This window comes from Paramormyrops kingsleyae, unplaced genomic scaffold, assembly GCF_048594095.1.
Source record: "Paramormyrops kingsleyae isolate MSU_618 unplaced genomic scaffold, PKINGS_0.4 ups31, whole genome shotgun sequence".
NCBI classification, from domain to species: Eukaryota; Metazoa; Chordata; class Actinopteri; order Osteoglossiformes; family Mormyridae; genus Paramormyrops; species Paramormyrops kingsleyae.
Window position 1 is genome coordinate 747632 of NW_027325969.1, and position 18420 is coordinate 766051.

The window sequence follows — 18420 nt, forward strand, 5'->3', positions numbered from 1 at the left end:
TGCCGGCGCCCGGCGGGGCGCAATTTGTGGGTATCGCTTCTCGGCCTTTTGGCTAAGATCAAGTGTAGTATCTGTTCTTATCAGTTTAATATCTGATACGTCCCCCATGGAGGGGACCACATATTAAACGGATTTTTGGAACAGGGAGCCGGAAGTGGGGCTTGCCCCGTCCGCTCCACGCATCGACCCGGTATTGCAGTGCTTCCGGGAATGGTGCACCTCTACTGCCCCCTGTTGTCGAAAGGCAGAACTGACTGACTGACTGACTGACTGACTGACTGACTGACTGACTGACTGAGTGAGTGAGTGAGTGAGTGACTAATAGACTGAGTGCTGTGAGGGGGGGGGCCCTGTCTGTGCGTGGCCCCCGTTTCCCGCCGTTTTTCTTTTTTTTTTTTTTTTTTTTTTTTTTTTTTAAAGGAAGGTGACACACTGTTTGTGCGGTGGACAGCTGCGCTGAGGTAAGGCATGATGTCATCTTTGCCTTTTGAATTTCCCCTCATGTTTGTTAAAATGATTGCTGTCTTTTGAGAGGACAGGAGGACAGGGAGGAGTCGGGGCCCCGAGGACGGCGGCTGCGACGCCCCTGGGCATTCTACTCCGAGCGGGGGCGTCACGCAGGCCCGGCTAACGGCGGCGGGCTTGGCGGCGGCCCCATATCGACTCGGGTCTCTCTTCATCCCGTATAAATCTTTCGCCTTTTACTAAAGATTTCCGTGGAGAGGGATAGCGATGAGTTCATGGTATTTTTGGAGGCTCTGCCCAAGCAGAGCTGCACTGCTGCTGTCAAAGGAAGACTGGGCCCGGCTTAGCGGCTGGCGTTAGGTGCCCGGTGGCGCGGCTGTGGTCTCCCTGGATCACGCGTGGACTCGCCGGGCGACACCTGCCAGAGGGGCTGGTGAGGGCTGAGCCGCGCCAGCTCCGTCGGCATCCCGCATGCCGGCGCCCGGCGGGGCGCAATTTGTGGGTATCGCTTCTCGGCCTTTTGGCTAAGATCAAGTGTAGTATCTGTTCTTATCAGTTTAATATCTGATACGTCCCCCATGGAGGGGACCACATATTAAACGGATTTTTGGAACAGGGAGCCGGAAGTGGGGCTTGCCCCGTCCGCTCCACGCATCGACCCGGTATTGCAGTGCTTCCGGGAATGGTGCACCTCTACTGCCCCCTGTTGTCGAAAGGCAGAACTGACTGACTGACTGACTGACTGACTGACTGAGTGAGTGAGTGAGTGAGTGACTAATAGACTGAGTGCTGTGAGGGGGGGGGCCCTGTCTGTGCGTGGCCCCCGTTTCCCGCCGTTTTTCTTTTTTTTTTTTTTTTTTTTTTTTTTTTAAAGGAAGGTGACACACTGTTTGTGCGGTGGACAGCTGCGCTGAGGTAAGGCATGATGTCATCTTTGCCTTTTGAATTTCCCCTCATGTTTGTTAAAATGATTGCTGTCTTTTGAGAGGACAGGAGGACAGGGAGGAGTCGGGGCCCCGAGGACGGCGGCTGCGACGCCCCTGGGCATTCTACTCCGAGCGGGGGCGTCACGCAGGCCCGGCTAACGGCGGCGGGCTTGGCGGCGGCCCCATATCGACTCGGGTCTCTCTTCATCCCGTATAAATCTTTCGCCTTTTACTAAAGATTTCCGTGGAGAGGGATAGCGATGAGTTCATGGTATTTTTGGAGGCTCTGCCCAAGCAGAGCTGCACTGCTGCTGTCAAAGGAAGACTGGGCCCGGCTTAGCGGCTGGCGTTAGGTGCCCGGTGGCGCGGCTGTGGTCTCCCTGGATCACGCGTGGACTCGCCGGGCGACACCTGCCAGAGGGGCTGGTGAGGGCTGAGCCGCGCCAGCTCCGTCGGCATCCCGCATGCCGGCGCCCGGCGGGGCGCAATTTGTGGGTATCGCTTCTCGGCCTTTTGGCTAAGATCAAGTGTAGTATCTGTTCTTATCAGTTTAATATCTGATACGTCCCCCATGGAGGGGACCACATATTAAACGGATTTTTGGAACAGGGAGCCGGAAGTGGGGCTTGCCCCGTCCGCTCCACGCATCGACCCGGTATTGCAGTGCTTCTGGGAATGGTGCACCTCTACTGCCCCCTGTTGTCGAAAGGCAGAACTGACTGACTGACTGACTGACTGACTGACTGAGTGAGTGAGTGAGTGAGTGAGTGAGTGACTAATAGACTGAGTGCTGTGAGGGGGGGGGCCCTGTCTGTGCGTGGCCCCCGTTTCCCGCCGTTTTTCTTTTTTTTTTTTTTTTTTTTTTTTTTTTAAAGGAAGGTGACACACTGTTTGTGCGGTGGACAGCTGCGCTGAGGTAAGGCATGATGTCATCTTTGCCTTTTGAATTTCCCCTCATGTTTGTTAAAATGATTGCTGTCTTTTGAGAGGACAGGAGGACAGGGAGGAGTCGGGGCCCCGAGGACGGCGGCTGCGACGCCCCTGGGCATTCTACTCCGAGCGGGGGCGTCACGCAGGCCCGGCTAACGGCGGCGGGCTTGGCGGCGGCCCCATATCGACTCGGGTCTCTCTTCATCCCGTATAAATCTTTCGCCTTTTACTAAAGATTTCCGTGGAGAGGGATAGCGATGAGTTCATGGTATTTTTGGAGGCTCTGCCCAAGCAGAGCTGCACTGCTGCTGTCAAAGGAAGACTGGGCCCGGCTTAGCGGCTGGCGTTAGGTGCCCGGTGGCGCGGCTGTGGTCTCCCTGGATCACGCGTGGACTCGCCGGGCGACACCTGCCAGAGGGGCTGGTGAGGGCTGAGCCGCGCCAGCTCCGTCGGCATCCCGCATGCCGGCGCCCGGCGGGGCGCAATTTGTGGGTATCGCTTCTCGGCCTTTTGGCTAAGATCAAGTGTAGTATCTGTTCTTATCAGTTTAATATCTGATACGTCCCCCATGGAGGGGACCACATATTAAACGGATTTTTGGAACAGGGAGCCGGAAGTGGGGCTTGCCCCGTCCGCTCCACGCATCGACCCGGTATTGCAGTGCTTCCGGGAATGGTGCACCTCTACTGCCCCCTGTTGTCGAAAGGCAGAACTGACTGACTGACTGACTGACTGACTGACTGACTGACTGAGTGAGTGAGTGAGTGAGTGAGTGAGTGACTAATAGACTGAGTGCTGTGAGGGGGGGGGCCCTGTCTGTGCGTGGCCCCCGTTTCCCGCCGTTTTTCTTTTTTTTTTTTTTTTTTTTTTTTTTTTAAAGGAAGGTGACACACTGTTTGTGCGGTGGACAGCTGCGCTGAGGTAAGGCATGATGTCATCTTTGCCTTTTGAATTTCCCCTCATGTTTGTTAAAATGATTGCTGTCTTTTGAGAGGACAGGAGGACAGGGAGGAGTCGGGGCCCCGAGGACGGCGGCTGCGACGCCCCTGGGCATTCTACTCCGAGCGGGGGCGTCACGCAGGCCCGGCTAACGGCGGCGGGCTTGGCGGCGGCCCCATATCGACTCGGGTCTCTCTTCATCCCGTATAAATCTTTCGCCTTTTACTAAAGATTTCCGTGGAGAGGGATAGCGATGAGTTCATGGTATTTTTGGAGGCTCTGCCCAAGCAGAGCTGCACTGCTGCTGTCAAAGGAAGACTGGGCCCGGCTTAGCGGCTGGCGTTAGGTGCCCGGTGGCGCGGCTGTGGTCTCCCTGGATCACGCGTGGACTCGCCGGGCGACACCTGCCAGAGGGGCTGGTGAGGGCTGAGCCGCGCCAGCTCCGTCGGCATCCCGCATGCCGGCGCCCGGCGGGGCGCAATTTGTGGGTATCGCTTCTCGGCCTTTTGGCTAAGATCAAGTGTAGTATCTGTTCTTATCAGTTTAATATCTGATACGTCCCCCATGGAGGGGACCACATATTAAACGGATTTTTGGAACAGGGAGCCGGAAGTGGGGCTTGCCCCGTCCGCTCCACGCATCGACCCGGTATTGCAGTGCTTCCGGGAATGGTGCACCTCTACTGCCCCCTGTTGTCGAAAGGCAGAACTGACTGACTGACTGACTGACTGACTGACTGACTGACTGACTGACTGAGTGAGTGAGTGAGTGAGTGAGTGAGTGACTAATAGACTGAGTGCTGTGAGGGGGGGGGCCCTGTCTGTGCGTGGCCCCCGTTTCCCGCCGTTTTTCTTTTTTTTTTTTTTTTTTTTTTTTTTTTAAAGGAAGGTGACACACTGTTTGTGCGGTGGACAGCTGCGCTGAGGTAAGGCATGATGTCATCTTTGCCTTTTGAATTTCCCCTCATGTTTGTTAAAATGATTGCTGTCTTTTGAGAGGACAGGAGGACAGGGAGGAGTCGGGGCCCCGAGGACGGCGGCTGCGACGCCCCTGGGCATTCTACTCCGAGCGGGGGCGTCACGCAGGCCCGGCTAACGGCGGCGGGCTTGGCGGCGGCCCCATATCGACTCGGGTCTCTCTTCATCCCGTATAAATCTTTCGCCTTTTACTAAAGATTTCCGTGGAGAGGGATAGCGATGAGTTCATGGTATTTTTGGAGGCTCTGCCCAAGCAGAGCTGCACTGCTGCTGTCAAAGGAAGACTGGGCCCGGCTTAGCGGCTGGCGTTAGGTGCCCGGTGGCGCGGCTGTGGTCTCCCTGGATCACGCGTGGACTCGCCGGGCGACACCTGCCAGAGGGGCTGGTGAGGGCTGAGCCGCGCCAGCTCCGTCGGCATCCCGCATGCCGGCGCCCGGCGGGGCGCAATTTGTGGGTATCGCTTCTCGGCCTTTTGGCTAAGATCAAGTGTAGTATCTGTTCTTATCAGTTTAATATCTGATACGTCCCCCATGGAGGGGACCACATATTAAACGGATTTTTGGAACAGGGAGCCGGAAGTGGGGCTTGCCCCGTCCGCTCCACGCATCGACCCGGTATTGCAGTGCTTCCGGGAATGGTGCACCTCTACTGCCCCCTGTTGTCGAAAGGCAGAACTGACTGACTGACTGACTGACTGACTGACTGACTGACTGAGTGAGTGAGTGAGTGAGTGAGTGAGTGACTAATAGACTGAGTGCTGTGAGGGGGGGGGCCCTGTCTGTGCGTGGCCCCCGTTTCCCGCCGTTTTTCTTTTTTTTTTTTTTTTTTTTTTTTTTTTAAAGGAAGGTGACACACTGTTTGTGCGGTGGACAGCTGCGCTGAGGTAAGGCATGATGTCATCTTTGCCTTTTGAATTTCCCCTCATGTTTGTTAAAATGATTGCTGTCTTTTGAGAGGACAGGAGGACAGGGAGGAGTCGGGGCCCCGAGGACGGCGGCTGCGACGCCCCTGGGCATTCTACTCCGAGCGGGGGCGTCACGCAGGCCCGGCTAACGGCGGCGGGCTTGGCGGCGGCCCCATATCGACTCGGGTCTCTCTTCATCCCGTATAAATCTTTCGCCTTTTACTAAAGATTTCCGTGGAGAGGGATAGCGATGAGTTCATGGTATTTTTGGAGGCTCTGCCCAAGCAGAGCTGCACTGCTGCTGTCAAAGGAAGACTGGGCCCGGCTTAGCGGCTGGCGTTAGGTGCCCGGTGGCGCGGCTGTGGTCTCCCTGGATCACGCGTGGACTCGCCGGGCGACACCTGCCAGAGGGGCTGGTGAGGGCTGAGCCGCGCCAGCTCCGTCGGCATCCCGCATGCCGGCGCCCGGCGGGGCGCAATTTGTGGGTATCGCTTCTCGGCCTTTTGGCTAAGATCAAGTGTAGTATCTGTTCTTATCAGTTTAATATCTGATACGTCCCCCATGGAGGGGACCACATATTAAACGGATTTTTGGAACAGGGAGCCGGAAGTGGGGCTTGCCCCGTCCGCTCCACGCATCGACCCGGTATTGCAGTGCTTCCGGGAATGGTGCACCTCTACTGCCCCCTGTTGTCGAAAGGCAGAACTGACTGACTGACTGACTGACTGACTGACTGACTGACTGACTGACTGAGTGAGTGAGTGAGTGAGTGAGTGAGTGACTAATAGACTGAGTGCTGTGAGGGGGGGGGCCCTGTCTGTGCGTGGCCCCCGTTTCCCGCCGTTTTTCTTTTTTTTTTTTTTTTTTTTTTTTTTTAAAGGAAGGTGACACACTGTTTGTGCGGTGGACAGCTGCGCTGAGGTAAGGCATGATGTCATCTTTGCCTTTTGAATTTCCCCTCATGTTTGTTAAAATGATTGCTGTCTTTTGAGAGGACAGGAGGACAGGGAGGAGTCGGGGCCCCGAGGACGGCGGCTGCGACGCCCCTGGGCATTCTACTCCGAGCGGGGGCGTCACGCAGGCCCGGCTAACGGCGGCGGGCTTGGCGGCGGCCCCATATCGACTCGGGTCTCTCTTCATCCCGTATAAATCTTTCGCCTTTTACTAAAGATTTCCGTGGAGAGGGATAGCGATGAGTTCATGGTATTTTTGGAGGCTCTGCCCAAGCAGAGCTGCACTGCTGCTGTCAAAGGAAGACTGGGCCCGGCTTAGCGGCTGGCGTTAGGTGCCCGGTGGCGCGGCTGTGGTCTCCCTGGATCACGCGTGGACTCGCCGGGCGACACCTGCCAGAGGGGCTGGTGAGGGCTGAGCCGCGCCAGCTCCGTCGGCATCCCGCATGCCGGCGCCCGGCGGGGCGCAATTTGTGGGTATCGCTTCTCGGCCTTTTGGCTAAGATCAAGTGTAGTATCTGTTCTTATCAGTTTAATATCTGATACGTCCCCCATGGAGGGGACCACATATTAAACGGATTTTTGGAACAGGGAGCCGGAAGTGGGGCTTGCCCCGTCCGCTCCACGCATCGACCCGGTATTGCAGTGCTTCCGGGAATGGTGCACCTCTACTGCCCCCTGTTGTCGAAAGGCAGAACTGACTGACTGACTGACTGACTGACTGACTGACTGACTGACTGACTGACTGAGTGAGTGAGTGAGTGAGTGAGTGAGTGACTAATAGACTGAGTGCTGTGAGGGGGGGGGCCCTGTCTGTGCGTGGCCCCCGTTTCCCGCCGTTTTTCTTTTTTTTTTTTTTTTTTTTTTTTTTAAAGGAAGGTGACACACTGTTTGTGCGGTGGACAGCTGCGCTGAGGTAAGGCATGATGTCATCTTTGCCTTTTGAATTTCCCCTCATGTTTGTTAAAATGATTGCTGTCTTTTGAGAGGACAGGAGGACAGGGAGGAGTCGGGGCCCCGAGGACGGCGGCTGCGACGCCCCTGGGCATTCTACTCCGAGCGGGGGCGTCACGCAGGCCCGGCTAACGGCGGCGGGCTTGGCGGCGGCCCCATATCGACTCGGGTCTCTCTTCATCCCGTATAAATCTTTCGCCTTTTACTAAAGATTTCCGTGGAGAGGGATAGCGATGAGTTCATGGTATTTTTGGAGGCTCTGCCCAAGCAGAGCTGCACTGCTGCTGTCAAAGGAAGACTGGGCCCGGCTTAGCGGCTGGCGTTAGGTGCCCGGTGGCGCGGCTGTGGTCTCCCTGGATCACGCGTGGACTCGCCGGGCGACACCTGCCAGAGGGGCTGGTGAGGGCTGAGCCGCGCCAGCTCCGTCGGCATCCCGCATGCCGGCGCCCGGCGGGGCGCAATTTGTGGGTATCGCTTCTCGGCCTTTTGGCTAAGATCAAGTGTAGTATCTGTTCTTATCAGTTTAATATCTGATACGTCCCCCATGGAGGGGACCACATATTAAACGGATTTTTGGAACAGGGAGCCGGAAGTGGGGCTTGCCCCGTCCGCTCCACGCATCGACCCGGTATTGCAGTGCTTCCGGGAATGGTGCACCTCTACTGCCCCCTGTTGTCGAAAGGCAGAACTGACTGACTGACTGACTGACTGACTGACTGACTGAGTGAGTGAGTGAGTGAGTGAGTGAGTGACTAATAGACTGAGTGCTGTGAGGGGGGGGGCCCTGTCTGTGCGTGGCCCCCGTTTCCCGCCGTTTTTCTTTTTTTTTTTTTTTTTTTTTTTTTTTTAAAGGAAGGTGACACACTGTTTGTGCGGTGGACAGCTGCGCTGAGGTAAGGCATGATGTCATCTTTGCCTTTTGAATTTCCCCTCATGTTTGTTAAAATGATTGCTGTCTTTTGAGAGGACAGGAGGACAGGGAGGAGTCGGGGCCCCGAGGACGGCGGCTGCGACGCCCCTGGGCATTCTACTCCGAGCGGGGGCGTCACGCAGGCCCGGCTAACGGCGGCGGGCTTGGCGGCGGCCCCATATCGACTCGGGTCTCTCTTCATCCCGTATAAATCTTTCGCCTTTTACTAAAGATTTCCGTGGAGAGGGATAGCGATGAGTTCATGGTATTTTTGGAGGCTCTGCCCAAGCAGAGCTGCACTGCTGCTGTCAAAGGAAGACTGGGCCCGGCTTAGCGGCTGGCGTTAGGTGCCCGGTGGCGCGGCTGTGGTCTCCCTGGATCACGCGTGGACTCGCCGGGCGACACCTGCCAGAGGGGCTGGTGAGGGCTGAGCCGCGCCAGCTCCGTCGGCATCCCGCATGCCGGCGCCCGGCGGGGCGCAATTTGTGGGTATCGCTTCTCGGCCTTTTGGCTAAGATCAAGTGTAGTATCTGTTCTTATCAGTTTAATATCTGATACGTCCCCCATGGAGGGGACCACATATTAAACGGATTTTTGGAACAGGGAGCCGGAAGTGGGGCTTGCCCCGTCCGCTCCACGCATCGACCCGGTATTGCAGTGCTTCCGGGAATGGTGCACCTCTACTGCCCCCTGTTGTCGAAAGGCAGAACTGACTGACTGACTGACTGACTGACTGACTGACTGACTGAGTGAGTGAGTGAGTGAGTGAGTGAGTGACTAATAGACTGAGTGCTGTGAGGGGGGGGGCCCTGTCTGTGCGTGGCCCCCGTTTCCCGCCGTTTTTCTTTTTTTTTTTTTTTTTTTTTTTTTTTAAAGGAAGGTGACACACTGTTTGTGCGGTGGACAGCTGCGCTGAGGTAAGGCATGATGTCATCTTTGCCTTTTGAATTTCCCCTCATGTTTGTTAAAATGATTGCTGTCTTTTGAGAGGACAGGAGGACAGGGAGGAGTCGGGGCCCCGAGGACGGCGGCTGCGACGCCCCTGGGCATTCTACTCCGAGCGGGGGCGTCACGCAGGCCCGGCTAACGGCGGCGGGCTTGGCGGCGGCCCCATATCGACTCGGGTCTCTCTTCATCCCGTATAAATCTTTCGCCTTTTACTAAAGATTTCCGTGGAGAGGGATAGCGATGAGTTCATGGTATTTTTGGAGGCTCTGCCCAAGCAGAGCTGCACTGCTGCTGTCAAAGGAAGACTGGGCCCGGCTTAGCGGCTGGCGTTAGGTGCCCGGTGGCGCGGCTGTGGTCTCCCTGGATCACGCGTGGACTCGCCGGGCGACACCTGCCAGAGGGGCTGGTGAGGGCTGAGCCGCGCCAGCTCCGTCGGCATCCCGCATGCCGGCGCCCGGCGGGGCGCAATTTGTGGGTATCGCTTCTCGGCCTTTTGGCTAAGATCAAGTGTAGTATCTGTTCTTATCAGTTTAATATCTGATACGTCCCCCATGGAGGGGACCACATATTAAACGGATTTTTGGAACAGGGAGCCGGAAGTGGGGCTTGCCCCGTCCGCTCCACGCATCGACCCGGTATTGCAGTGCTTCCGGGAATGGTGCACCTCTACTGCCCCCTGTTGTCGAAAGGCAGAACTGACTGACTGACTGACTGACTGACTGACTGACTGACTGACTGACTGACTGAGTGAGTGAGTGAGTGAGTGAGTGAGTGACTAATAGACTGAGTGCTGTGAGGGGGGGGGCCCTGTCTGTGCGTGGCCCCCGTTTCCCGCCGTTTTTCTTTTTTTTTTTTTTTTTTTTTTTTTTAAAGGAAGGTGACACACTGTTTGTGCGGTGGACAGCTGCGCTGAGGTAAGGCATGATGTCATCTTTGCCTTTTGAATTTCCCCTCATGTTTGTTAAAATGATTGCTGTCTTTTGAGAGGACAGGAGGACAGGGAGGAGTCGGGGCCCCGAGGACGGCGGCTGCGACGCCCCTGGGCATTCTACTCCGAGCGGGGGCGTCACGCAGGCCCGGCTAACGGCGGCGGGCTTGGCGGCGGCCCCATATCGACTCGGGTCTCTCTTCATCCCGTATAAATCTTTCGCCTTTTACTAAAGATTTCCGTGGAGAGGGATAGCGATGAGTTCATGGTATTTTTGGAGGCTCTGCCCAAGCAGAGCTGCACTGCTGCTGTCAAAGGAAGACTGGGCCCGGCTTAGCGGCTGGCGTTAGGTGCCCGGTGGCGCGGCTGTGGTCTCCCTGGATCACGCGTGGACTCGCCGGGCGACACCTGCCAGAGGGGCTGGTGAGGGCTGAGCCGCGCCAGCTCCGTCGGCATCCCGCATGCCGGCGCCCGGCGGGGCGCAATTTGTGGGTATCGCTTCTCGGCCTTTTGGCTAAGATCAAGTGTAGTATCTGTTCTTATCAGTTTAATATCTGATACGTCCCCCATGGAGGGGACCACATATTAAACGGATTTTTGGAACAGGGAGCCGGAAGTGGGGCTTGCCCCGTCCGCTCCACGCATCGACCCGGTATTGCAGTGCTTCCGGGAATGGTGCACCTCTACTGCCCCCTGTTGTCGAAAGGCAGAACTGACTGACTGACTGACTGACTGACTGACTGACTGAGTGAGTGAGTGAGTGAGTGAGTGAGTGACTAATAGACTGAGTGCTGTGAGGGGGGGGGCCCTGTCTGTGCGTGGCCCCCGTTTCCCGCCGTTTTTCTTTTTTTTTTTTTTTTTTTTTTTTTTTTAAAGGAAGGTGACACACTGTTTGTGCGGTGGACAGCTGCGCTGAGGTAAGGCATGATGTCATCTTTGCCTTTTGAATTTCCCCTCATGTTTGTTAAAATGATTGCTGTCTTTTGAGAGGACAGGAGGACAGGGAGGAGTCGGGGCCCCGAGGACGGCGGCTGCGACGCCCCTGGGCATTCTACTCCGAGCGGGGGCGTCACGCAGGCCCGGCTAACGGCGGCGGGCTTGGCGGCGGCCCCATATCGACTCGGGTCTCTCTTCATCCCGTATAAATCTTTCGCCTTTTACTAAAGATTTCCGTGGAGAGGGATAGCGATGAGTTCATGGTATTTTTGGAGGCTCTGCCCAAGCAGAGCTGCACTGCTGCTGTCAAAGGAAGACTGGGCCCGGCTTAGCGGCTGGCGTTAGGTGCCCGGTGGCGCGGCTGTGGTCTCCCTGGATCACGCGTGGACTCGCCGGGCGACACCTGCCAGAGGGGCTGGTGAGGGCTGAGCCGCGCCAGCTCCGTCGGCATCCCGCATGCCGGCGCCCGGCGGGGCGCAATTTGTGGGTATCGCTTCTCGGCCTTTTGGCTAAGATCAAGTGTAGTATCTGTTCTTATCAGTTTAATATCTGATACGTCCCCCATGGAGGGGACCACATATTAAACGGATTTTTGGAACAGGGAGCCGGAAGTGGGGCTTGCCCCGTCCGCTCCACGCATCGACCCGGTATTGCAGTGCTTCCGGGAATGGTGCACCTCTACTGCCCCCTGTTGTCGAAAGGCAGAACTGACTGACTGACTGACTGACTGACTGACTGACTGACTGAGTGAGTGAGTGAGTGAGTGAGTGAGTGACTAATAGACTGAGTGCTGTGAGGGGGGGGGCCCTGTCTGTGCGTGGCCCCCGTTTCCCGCCGTTTTTCTTTTTTTTTTTTTTTTTTTTTTTTTTTTAAAGGAAGGTGACACACTGTTTGTGCGGTGGACAGCTGCGCTGAGGTAAGGCATGATGTCATCTTTGCCTTTTGAATTTCCCCTCATGTTTGTTAAAATGATTGCTGTCTTTTGAGAGGACAGGAGGACAGGGAGGAGTCGGGGCCCCGAGGACGGCGGCTGCGACGCCCCTGGGCATTCTACTCCGAGCGGGGGCGTCACGCAGGCCCGGCTAACGGCGGCGGGCTTGGCGGCGGCCCCATATCGACTCGGGTCTCTCTTCATCCCGTATAAATCTTTCGCCTTTTACTAAAGATTTCCGTGGAGAGGGATAGCGATGAGTTCATGGTATTTTTGGAGGCTCTGCCCAAGCAGAGCTGCACTGCTGCTGTCAAAGGAAGACTGGGCCCGGCTTAGCGGCTGGCGTTAGGTGCCCGGTGGCGCGGCTGTGGTCTCCCTGGATCACGCGTGGACTCGCCGGGCGACACCTGCCAGAGGGGCTGGTGAGGGCTGAGCCGCGCCAGCTCCGTCGGCATCCCGCATGCCGGCGCCCGGCGGGGCGCAATTTGTGGGTATCGCTTCTCGGCCTTTTGGCTAAGATCAAGTGTAGTATCTGTTCTTATCAGTTTAATATCTGATACGTCCCCCATGGAGGGGACCACATATTAAACGGATTTTTGGAACAGGGAGCCGGAAGTGGGGCTTGCCCCGTCCGCTCCACGCATCGACCCGGTATTGCAGTGCTTCCGGGAATGGTGCACCTCTACTGCCCCCTGTTGTCGAAAGGCAGAACTGACTGACTGACTGACTGACTGACTGACTGACTGAGTGAGTGAGTGAGTGAGTGAGTGAGTGACTAATAGACTGAGTGCTGTGAGGGGGGGGGCCCTGTCTGTGCGTGGCCCCCGTTTCCCGCCGTTTTTCTTTTTTTTTTTTTTTTTTTTTTTTTTTTAAAGGAAGGTGACACACTGTTTGTGCGGTGGACAGCTGCGCTGAGGTAAGGCATGATGTCATCTTTGCCTTTTGAATTTCCCCTCATGTTTGTTAAAATGATTGCTGTCTTTTGAGAGGACAGGAGGACAGGGAGGAGTCGGGGCCCCGAGGACGGCGGCTGCGACGCCCCTGGGCATTCTACTCCGAGCGGGGGCGTCACGCAGGCCCGGCTAACGGCGGCGGGCTTGGCGGCGGCCCCATATCGACTCGGGTCTCTCTTCATCCCGTATAAATCTTTCGCCTTTTACTAAAGATTTCCGTGGAGAGGGATAGCGATGAGTTCATGGTATTTTTGGAGGCTCTGCCCAAGCAGAGCTGCACTGCTGCTGTCAAAGGAAGACTGGGCCCGGCTTAGCGGCTGGCGTTAGGTGCCCGGTGGCGCGGCTGTGGTCTCCCTGGATCACGCGTGGACTCGCCGGGCGACACCTGCCAGAGGGGCTGGTGAGGGCTGAGCCGCGCCAGCTCCGTCGGCATCCCGCATGCCGGCGCCCGGCGGGGCGCAATTTGTGGGTATCGCTTCTCGGCCTTTTGGCTAAGATCAAGTGGATTTTACGCTCTTTTTATCGCTTTTAACGGACTGCGTCGGGTTTTTTAGAGGAAGGCACGGCAAACCTAATGCGTGACCAGTAGGTGGCTTGACCGCCGCTGCCACGGGGCGACCCGTGCCTTCCTTTTAGCCTTTTATCCCTGCTTTTATTTTCGTTTTTATTAGGCTGGGGATCCCGCAGTGGCTGGTGGCCTGTCCGCCGCCCTGCCGGGTGAACTGGTGTTTTTATTTTTTAGTTGCTTTTATAGTTTAGCATTCCTCGGCTCATCCCGGATTGGCGGACGGCGGCCGGACCACGGCGGACGTCGGGACCACGGCGGCAGGAGGACTCTGCTCCAGGAACGACGTCGGTGGACCATCCCGGATGTCTGCGAGGAAGCCCTTCAGCGGGCCGTGGCTGGTAGCAGGCGGTGGCCTGCGTAATACCGCCCGGTTCTGCTGGAGGGCCGAAGGGGAGGTAGGTACCTTCCCCGACCGCCTGGCCTTCATCCGGGAGGTGGCCTTCGGGGAGCTGGGCCTGCGCATGGAGGACATCCTGTGTGTGCAGCGGAATGGACCTTTCCAGTTCTTCGAGGTCACCCTGTCCACCGACGAGAGTTACACCAAGGTCCTGGAGCGGAGCAAGGAGAGGGCCCAGCACCCTCTCCTGGGACGATACACCGTTGAGCCGCTGTGGTGGCCCGACAAGCGGGTAATTACGGTACATTGTTTTAACCCGCATGTGTCCGGCGAAGCCGTCCGCCAGTTCTTGAACAAGTATGTGGACCTCCTTCCTGGCCACAAGGACATCCGGGATGAGCTGGGGATCTGGACTGGTCGACGCCAGTTCCAGGCCCGCCTGCGCCCGGACGCTAATGGGGCGGGCGGTTTTAGTCATCCCCCAGCCTATTTTAATCTACAGGGCAATAAGGCTTACTTGTTTTATTCCGGACAGCCTCCCTTCTGCCGACAGTGTCACACCTTTGGACATACTCTGGAGGGATGCGCCAACCTGCGCTGCCGCAACTGCCTGGAGCCGGGGCACATGGCCAGGGACTGCAAGGGCCCCCGTCGCTGCATCCACTGCAACGGTGAGGACCATCTGGCTCGTTCCTGCCCCCAACGGAAAACGTCATACGCCGACGCTCTGTTAGGCAGCAGAGCTGTCGGCAAGGAGAGTGGTGGGGGAGCGCAAGCCCCCACGTCCGGGCAGGAACAGTCGGCGGCGGGGGCAGGAGGAGATGCCCTGGCCGAGGTGGAGGAGGCCCCAGCGACAGCGACTGCAATGCAGGAGGGGTCTCCAGTCCTGGCTCCAGGTGTCAGCAGCAGGAGGAGAAAGAGCGGCGCATCCCCCCGGAGGAGGAAGAAGAGCAGAAGGGAGGCACAACCCGACGCATCCAGCCCTCCGGCTGCCACCTTGCCAGCAGTGGCGGCCGGGGACCAAGGCCGAGAGAGTCCCCCCTCCCCGACATTGGGGGCCCCCCATCTGGTGTGGGACTTGGGACAGTCCCCTGCGCCCCCCCAGGAGTACAGCAGTGTGCAGGACAAAGCAAATGAACAGGAGTACCTGGGGGGGCTGGAACTGGGGGGCCTTTTGGGTTTGACTGAGGAGGGGGGGCAGTAATGCGGTATTGTTTTTAATGGCTGGCTTTTATTATTTTAGTGTGTTGTTTGTAATTGTATTTTACCTTTTTAACATTTCATGGCCAATTTTAATATTGTCACCTTGAATGTCAGGGGTTTGAGGAACGTTTTAAAGCGCACATCTGTTTTTAATCAGCTGGCATCTTCTCCCTTCAGCATTTGTTTTCTGCAGGAAGTCCACCTCCGGGACCAGCGGGACGAGGCTCTCTTTTCACGACAATGGAAGAGGGGTAGATCCTACTGGAGCGTAGGTGGTGTCCACTCCTCAGGCGTCGGGATCCTTTTTGGCGACCGCGCCTTTGAAGAAGTAAGATCGTTTACCGTTCTTCAAGGTAGGGTTTTGGGGGTGGACGCCACATGGAGGGGACAGCGCCTCCGGGCCATATGTGTCTACGCTCCAGTGGAGGCCTCGTCCCGTATAACTCTCTTTGAAGAGTTGTCCCCGTTCTGTGTCACAGATCGACACTTGATTTTAGGAGGGGACTTTAACATCTCGTTGGAGGGTAGACAGGATGTCAGCTCTGGGCACTTTCGCCATTTTATTCGTTCCTTTAAACTTGTTGATGGTTTTAAGATATGCAACCCCAGCATGCCGGGCTTCACCTGGCACAATAGTCGCGGAGCCAGCAGTCGCATCGACTATATTTTAGCCTCACCCCCCGTTGTTTTTAAAAAGGTGTCCCTCTCCCCACAGTGGCCCACTGACCACTTGGCAGTGGAGGCCACTGTTTCCATAGACGCCCCTGAATATGGGGGTGGCTATTGGAAAATGAACCTGCAGATCCTGGAGGAGAGCGATTTTAGACACCTTTTTTTAGATCACTTCTCCGAGTGGCAGAAGGACAAGCCTACCTTCCCCTCCGTGGCCGAATGGTGGGAGAGTGTGAAGGACAGGATCCGAACCTTCTCCATGCAGTACAGCAAGCAGCGCAGGATGGAGAAGAAATTCTCCATTCTGCAGCTGGAGAGAAGGTTGCGGGATGAATACGCCGCTCACAACAGCGGGGGCACCATCGACCACGAGCGACTGCTTGATATAAAGGGTGAGCTGAGGCGCCTGCATGCACAGGCTGCCTCGGCTCAAATGCTCCGCGACAGAATGTTCTTTTTGGAAAACAATGAAAAGTGCAATATTCATTTTTTCCAGAGAGCCAGGGAAGCCCGGGAGGAGAAGACCTTCGACTCTCTCCGGGCCTTAAACGGCGAAACGGTAACAATAACATCAGACATGCTGGAGGTTGCTAAATTGTTTTATCACAATCTTTTTAAGGTTAGGGATACGGACCCGGTTGCAGGGGAGCGGTTCCTAGACAACATCTCACCTTGCCTTCCCAGTGACATTCGTGACGGCTTAGAAGCCCCCATCACCTTGGCCGAGCTGACCGCAGTGCTTGGCAAGATGAACCGCCGCAAGGTACCGGGCCTTGATGGGCTCCCGGTGGAATTTTATTCCACTTTTTGGGATGTCCTCGGGCCGGAATTACTGCAGGTTGTAGAGGACGTTCAGCGCCGGGGTTTGCTCACTAGGAGCATGAGGTCAGGGGTTCTTTCTTTGTTGCACAAGAAGGGTGATCGTGCCGACCTTGGCAACTGGAGGCCCCTGACCATGCTTTGTGTAGACACAAAGCTCATCGCAAAGACCCTTACAGAACGCCTGAAGAAGGCCATGGCTCATCTGGTTCACAGCGATCAGACGTGTGGAGTACCGGGTCGATCGGCGACGTGGAACCTCCATCTCATCCGCGACGCCATCGCCTGGGTGGAGGACAGGAACCTCCCTCTCCTGCTGGTCAGCTTGGACCAGGAGAAAGCCTTCGACCGGGTAGATCACCGCTTCCTGTTTCAAGTATTGGGTAAGTTTGGCTTTGGACCCAATTACCTGGGGTGGTTACACACTTTGTATAACGAAGTTGGGAGCCATGTTGTTATCAATGGCTTCCTGAGTGACTTGGTGCCCCAGCTGAGTGGAGTGAGGCAGGGATGTCCCCTCTCCCCCCTCCTCTACGCGCTCTATATAGAGCCACTGGCGTGCGCCATTCGCGCCCACCCCGGGGTCGATGGCCTTCTTATCCCAGGAAGTCGGGGGAAAACTGTTAAACTGACCCAGTACGCAGACGACACCACCCTTTTCGTCTGCTCGGATCAGTCTCTCGGTCATGCCATGAGCCTTGTTCATGCGTTCGGTAGGGCCTCCGGCGCGACGCTCAACCTCAGTAAGTCGGTGGCCAAGTATTTCGGCAGCTGGAAGGCGAGGGAGGGCGTCGCAGGGGGTCTCACCCTCTGTGACGGACCTCTCAAAGTGTTGGGGGTCAACTTCCTTTCGGATGGTGCCGCCCGTTTGAACTGGGAGGAGCGGTTGGCGATCGCCAGGCGGAAGATCGGACTGTGGAAGTCCAGGTCCCTGTCCTTCCAAGGTAAGGTCTTAGCCTTAAAAGTGGATATTCTTCCCACCCTGCTCTACCTTGCACATGTGTACCCTTTGCCCCGCTTCATGCGCAGAGGCCTGACGAGAGACGTTTTCAACCTCGTCTGGGGGGGCAGGTACGAGTACGTGCGTAGGGAAGTGATGTATCTCGGAAAGGACAGTGGGGGGAGGGATGTTATTGACTTTCCTCTCAAGCTTGACTGCCTGTTCTTCTCGCAGCTCTGCACGCGCCTGGCAGCTCCCCTCGAGCACCCCCATCAGCACTTTGTGCGTCTGTGGCTGGCTCTCCCCATGAGACGCCTGGTGGCGTCGTGGACCAACCTCGGCCCCAAGGCTGAGACCCTGCCGGCCCACTACAGCCACGCTGTCAAGTGGAGTAAGTTTATTCCGGCAGGTGTCAAGACAGAGGCCTTGACCAAGCATAGAGCGCTTTATAGGGCTTTGCTTGGTCATAGGGGGACTCGGGCCATGCTGGGCCTGGAGGAAGGCACATGGGCGAGAATCCAGCCTAAGGGTTTGGATCACAGGCTGCAGGACCTGAACTGGCAGTGCCTTCATGGTAAGCTGCCAGTCAGGGACGTCTTACATAGGCATAAGCTGACCAGACACCCCCGCTGCCCCAGGCCCGAGTGCAGCGAGGATGAGACCATCAGGCACGTGTTTTGGGACTGTGGGCATGCACAGAGAGTTTGGGGGTTGGTAGCGGGCCTGTGTGGACGTGTGGACCCGCAGCCCGGTCTGACCTACGACAAGGTGTTGAAGGGGTGGGACCCCAAGCTCCATAACCCCTTCGGCCCCTGGATGTGGCTGCTGGTCAGCATTACCAAGCGAGAGCTGTGGAATGCCAGGACCGCGCTCATCCGCAGAGGGGTTCATCTGGAGGCACAAGGGGTGTTCCGTAAAATCCGGGCCGACTTGGGTTTCAGGATGGAGACTGACGTCATCCAGCGGGGCTACCACGAGGCCAAGGAGAGGTGGAAGGGCCTCTTTTGGCTTTAGCCCCGTTTCGTTTAGGTGGTGACGCTCCATTCTACAGGGTGGACATGACGCACCTTTCTGGAGCACACAGAAGGTACTTTGGGTTTTAGGTGAGTGTGCTTTGTTTTTTTTGTGCGTGTGTTGTATTTTAAATACTTTTTTAATAATTGCATGTACAGAATTTATTGTGCACTACTGGTTGATCACTTTTAGCACGTATTTATTAATATTAACATT

At 56.6% G+C, this 18420-nt stretch overlaps 28 non-coding genes across 28 annotated transcripts; all 28 read left to right on the forward strand.

Moving 5' to 3' along the window:
• The first annotated feature begins 32 nt into the window (after positions 1–32).
• LOC140585292 (U2 spliceosomal RNA) lies at positions 33–224 on the forward strand. Its single transcript, XR_011987252.1, has one exon. It is a non-coding gene; the product is annotated as a U2 spliceosomal RNA (small nuclear RNA).
• Positions 225–660: 436 nt separating this feature from the next.
• LOC140584789 (U5 spliceosomal RNA) lies at positions 661–774 on the forward strand. Its single transcript, XR_011986751.1, has one exon. It is a non-coding gene; the product is annotated as a U5 spliceosomal RNA (small nuclear RNA).
• A 195-nt stretch (positions 775–969) lies between these two features.
• Positions 970–1161, forward strand: LOC140585293 (U2 spliceosomal RNA). Its single transcript, XR_011987253.1, has one exon. It is a non-coding gene; the product is annotated as a U2 spliceosomal RNA (small nuclear RNA).
• Positions 1162–1579: 418 nt separating this feature from the next.
• On the forward strand, positions 1580–1693 carry LOC140584790 (U5 spliceosomal RNA). The gene has a single exon (XR_011986752.1). It is a non-coding gene; the product is annotated as a U5 spliceosomal RNA (small nuclear RNA).
• A 195-nt stretch (positions 1694–1888) lies between these two features.
• On the forward strand, positions 1889–2080 carry LOC140584095 (U2 spliceosomal RNA). The gene has a single exon (XR_011986131.1). It is a non-coding gene; the product is annotated as a U2 spliceosomal RNA (small nuclear RNA).
• Positions 2081–2506: 426 nt separating this feature from the next.
• LOC140584791 (U5 spliceosomal RNA) lies at positions 2507–2620 on the forward strand. The gene has a single exon (XR_011986753.1). It is a non-coding gene; the product is annotated as a U5 spliceosomal RNA (small nuclear RNA).
• Positions 2621–2815: 195 nt separating this feature from the next.
• LOC140585294 (U2 spliceosomal RNA) lies at positions 2816–3007 on the forward strand. Its single transcript, XR_011987254.1, has one exon. It is a non-coding gene; the product is annotated as a U2 spliceosomal RNA (small nuclear RNA).
• Positions 3008–3441: 434 nt separating this feature from the next.
• LOC140584792 (U5 spliceosomal RNA) lies at positions 3442–3555 on the forward strand. The gene has a single exon (XR_011986754.1). It is a non-coding gene; the product is annotated as a U5 spliceosomal RNA (small nuclear RNA).
• Positions 3556–3750: 195 nt separating this feature from the next.
• On the forward strand, positions 3751–3942 carry LOC140585295 (U2 spliceosomal RNA). The gene has a single exon (XR_011987255.1). It is a non-coding gene; the product is annotated as a U2 spliceosomal RNA (small nuclear RNA).
• Positions 3943–4384: 442 nt separating this feature from the next.
• LOC140584793 (U5 spliceosomal RNA) lies at positions 4385–4498 on the forward strand. The gene has a single exon (XR_011986755.1). It is a non-coding gene; the product is annotated as a U5 spliceosomal RNA (small nuclear RNA).
• Positions 4499–4693: 195 nt separating this feature from the next.
• LOC140585296 (U2 spliceosomal RNA) lies at positions 4694–4885 on the forward strand. The gene has a single exon (XR_011987256.1). It is a non-coding gene; the product is annotated as a U2 spliceosomal RNA (small nuclear RNA).
• Positions 4886–5319: 434 nt separating this feature from the next.
• On the forward strand, positions 5320–5433 carry LOC140584794 (U5 spliceosomal RNA). Its single transcript, XR_011986756.1, has one exon. It is a non-coding gene; the product is annotated as a U5 spliceosomal RNA (small nuclear RNA).
• A 195-nt stretch (positions 5434–5628) lies between these two features.
• LOC140585297 (U2 spliceosomal RNA) lies at positions 5629–5820 on the forward strand. The gene has a single exon (XR_011987257.1). It is a non-coding gene; the product is annotated as a U2 spliceosomal RNA (small nuclear RNA).
• Positions 5821–6261: 441 nt separating this feature from the next.
• On the forward strand, positions 6262–6375 carry LOC140584795 (U5 spliceosomal RNA). Its single transcript, XR_011986757.1, has one exon. It is a non-coding gene; the product is annotated as a U5 spliceosomal RNA (small nuclear RNA).
• Positions 6376–6570: 195 nt separating this feature from the next.
• LOC140585298 (U2 spliceosomal RNA) lies at positions 6571–6762 on the forward strand. Its single transcript, XR_011987258.1, has one exon. It is a non-coding gene; the product is annotated as a U2 spliceosomal RNA (small nuclear RNA).
• A 444-nt stretch (positions 6763–7206) lies between these two features.
• On the forward strand, positions 7207–7320 carry LOC140584797 (U5 spliceosomal RNA). Its single transcript, XR_011986759.1, has one exon. It is a non-coding gene; the product is annotated as a U5 spliceosomal RNA (small nuclear RNA).
• Positions 7321–7515: 195 nt separating this feature from the next.
• On the forward strand, positions 7516–7707 carry LOC140585299 (U2 spliceosomal RNA). The gene has a single exon (XR_011987259.1). It is a non-coding gene; the product is annotated as a U2 spliceosomal RNA (small nuclear RNA).
• A 430-nt stretch (positions 7708–8137) lies between these two features.
• LOC140584798 (U5 spliceosomal RNA) lies at positions 8138–8251 on the forward strand. Its single transcript, XR_011986760.1, has one exon. It is a non-coding gene; the product is annotated as a U5 spliceosomal RNA (small nuclear RNA).
• Positions 8252–8446: 195 nt separating this feature from the next.
• On the forward strand, positions 8447–8638 carry LOC140585300 (U2 spliceosomal RNA). Its single transcript, XR_011987260.1, has one exon. It is a non-coding gene; the product is annotated as a U2 spliceosomal RNA (small nuclear RNA).
• A 433-nt stretch (positions 8639–9071) lies between these two features.
• On the forward strand, positions 9072–9185 carry LOC140584799 (U5 spliceosomal RNA). Its single transcript, XR_011986761.1, has one exon. It is a non-coding gene; the product is annotated as a U5 spliceosomal RNA (small nuclear RNA).
• A 195-nt stretch (positions 9186–9380) lies between these two features.
• On the forward strand, positions 9381–9572 carry LOC140585301 (U2 spliceosomal RNA). The gene has a single exon (XR_011987261.1). It is a non-coding gene; the product is annotated as a U2 spliceosomal RNA (small nuclear RNA).
• Positions 9573–10016: 444 nt separating this feature from the next.
• Positions 10017–10130, forward strand: LOC140584800 (U5 spliceosomal RNA). Its single transcript, XR_011986762.1, has one exon. It is a non-coding gene; the product is annotated as a U5 spliceosomal RNA (small nuclear RNA).
• Positions 10131–10325: 195 nt separating this feature from the next.
• On the forward strand, positions 10326–10517 carry LOC140585303 (U2 spliceosomal RNA). Its single transcript, XR_011987263.1, has one exon. It is a non-coding gene; the product is annotated as a U2 spliceosomal RNA (small nuclear RNA).
• A 430-nt stretch (positions 10518–10947) lies between these two features.
• On the forward strand, positions 10948–11061 carry LOC140584801 (U5 spliceosomal RNA). Its single transcript, XR_011986763.1, has one exon. It is a non-coding gene; the product is annotated as a U5 spliceosomal RNA (small nuclear RNA).
• Positions 11062–11256: 195 nt separating this feature from the next.
• On the forward strand, positions 11257–11448 carry LOC140585304 (U2 spliceosomal RNA). The gene has a single exon (XR_011987264.1). It is a non-coding gene; the product is annotated as a U2 spliceosomal RNA (small nuclear RNA).
• A 434-nt stretch (positions 11449–11882) lies between these two features.
• On the forward strand, positions 11883–11996 carry LOC140584802 (U5 spliceosomal RNA). The gene has a single exon (XR_011986764.1). It is a non-coding gene; the product is annotated as a U5 spliceosomal RNA (small nuclear RNA).
• A 195-nt stretch (positions 11997–12191) lies between these two features.
• LOC140585305 (U2 spliceosomal RNA) lies at positions 12192–12383 on the forward strand. The gene has a single exon (XR_011987265.1). It is a non-coding gene; the product is annotated as a U2 spliceosomal RNA (small nuclear RNA).
• A 430-nt stretch (positions 12384–12813) lies between these two features.
• LOC140584803 (U5 spliceosomal RNA) lies at positions 12814–12927 on the forward strand. The gene has a single exon (XR_011986765.1). It is a non-coding gene; the product is annotated as a U5 spliceosomal RNA (small nuclear RNA).
• The last annotated feature ends 5493 nt before the right edge of the window (positions 12928–18420 follow it).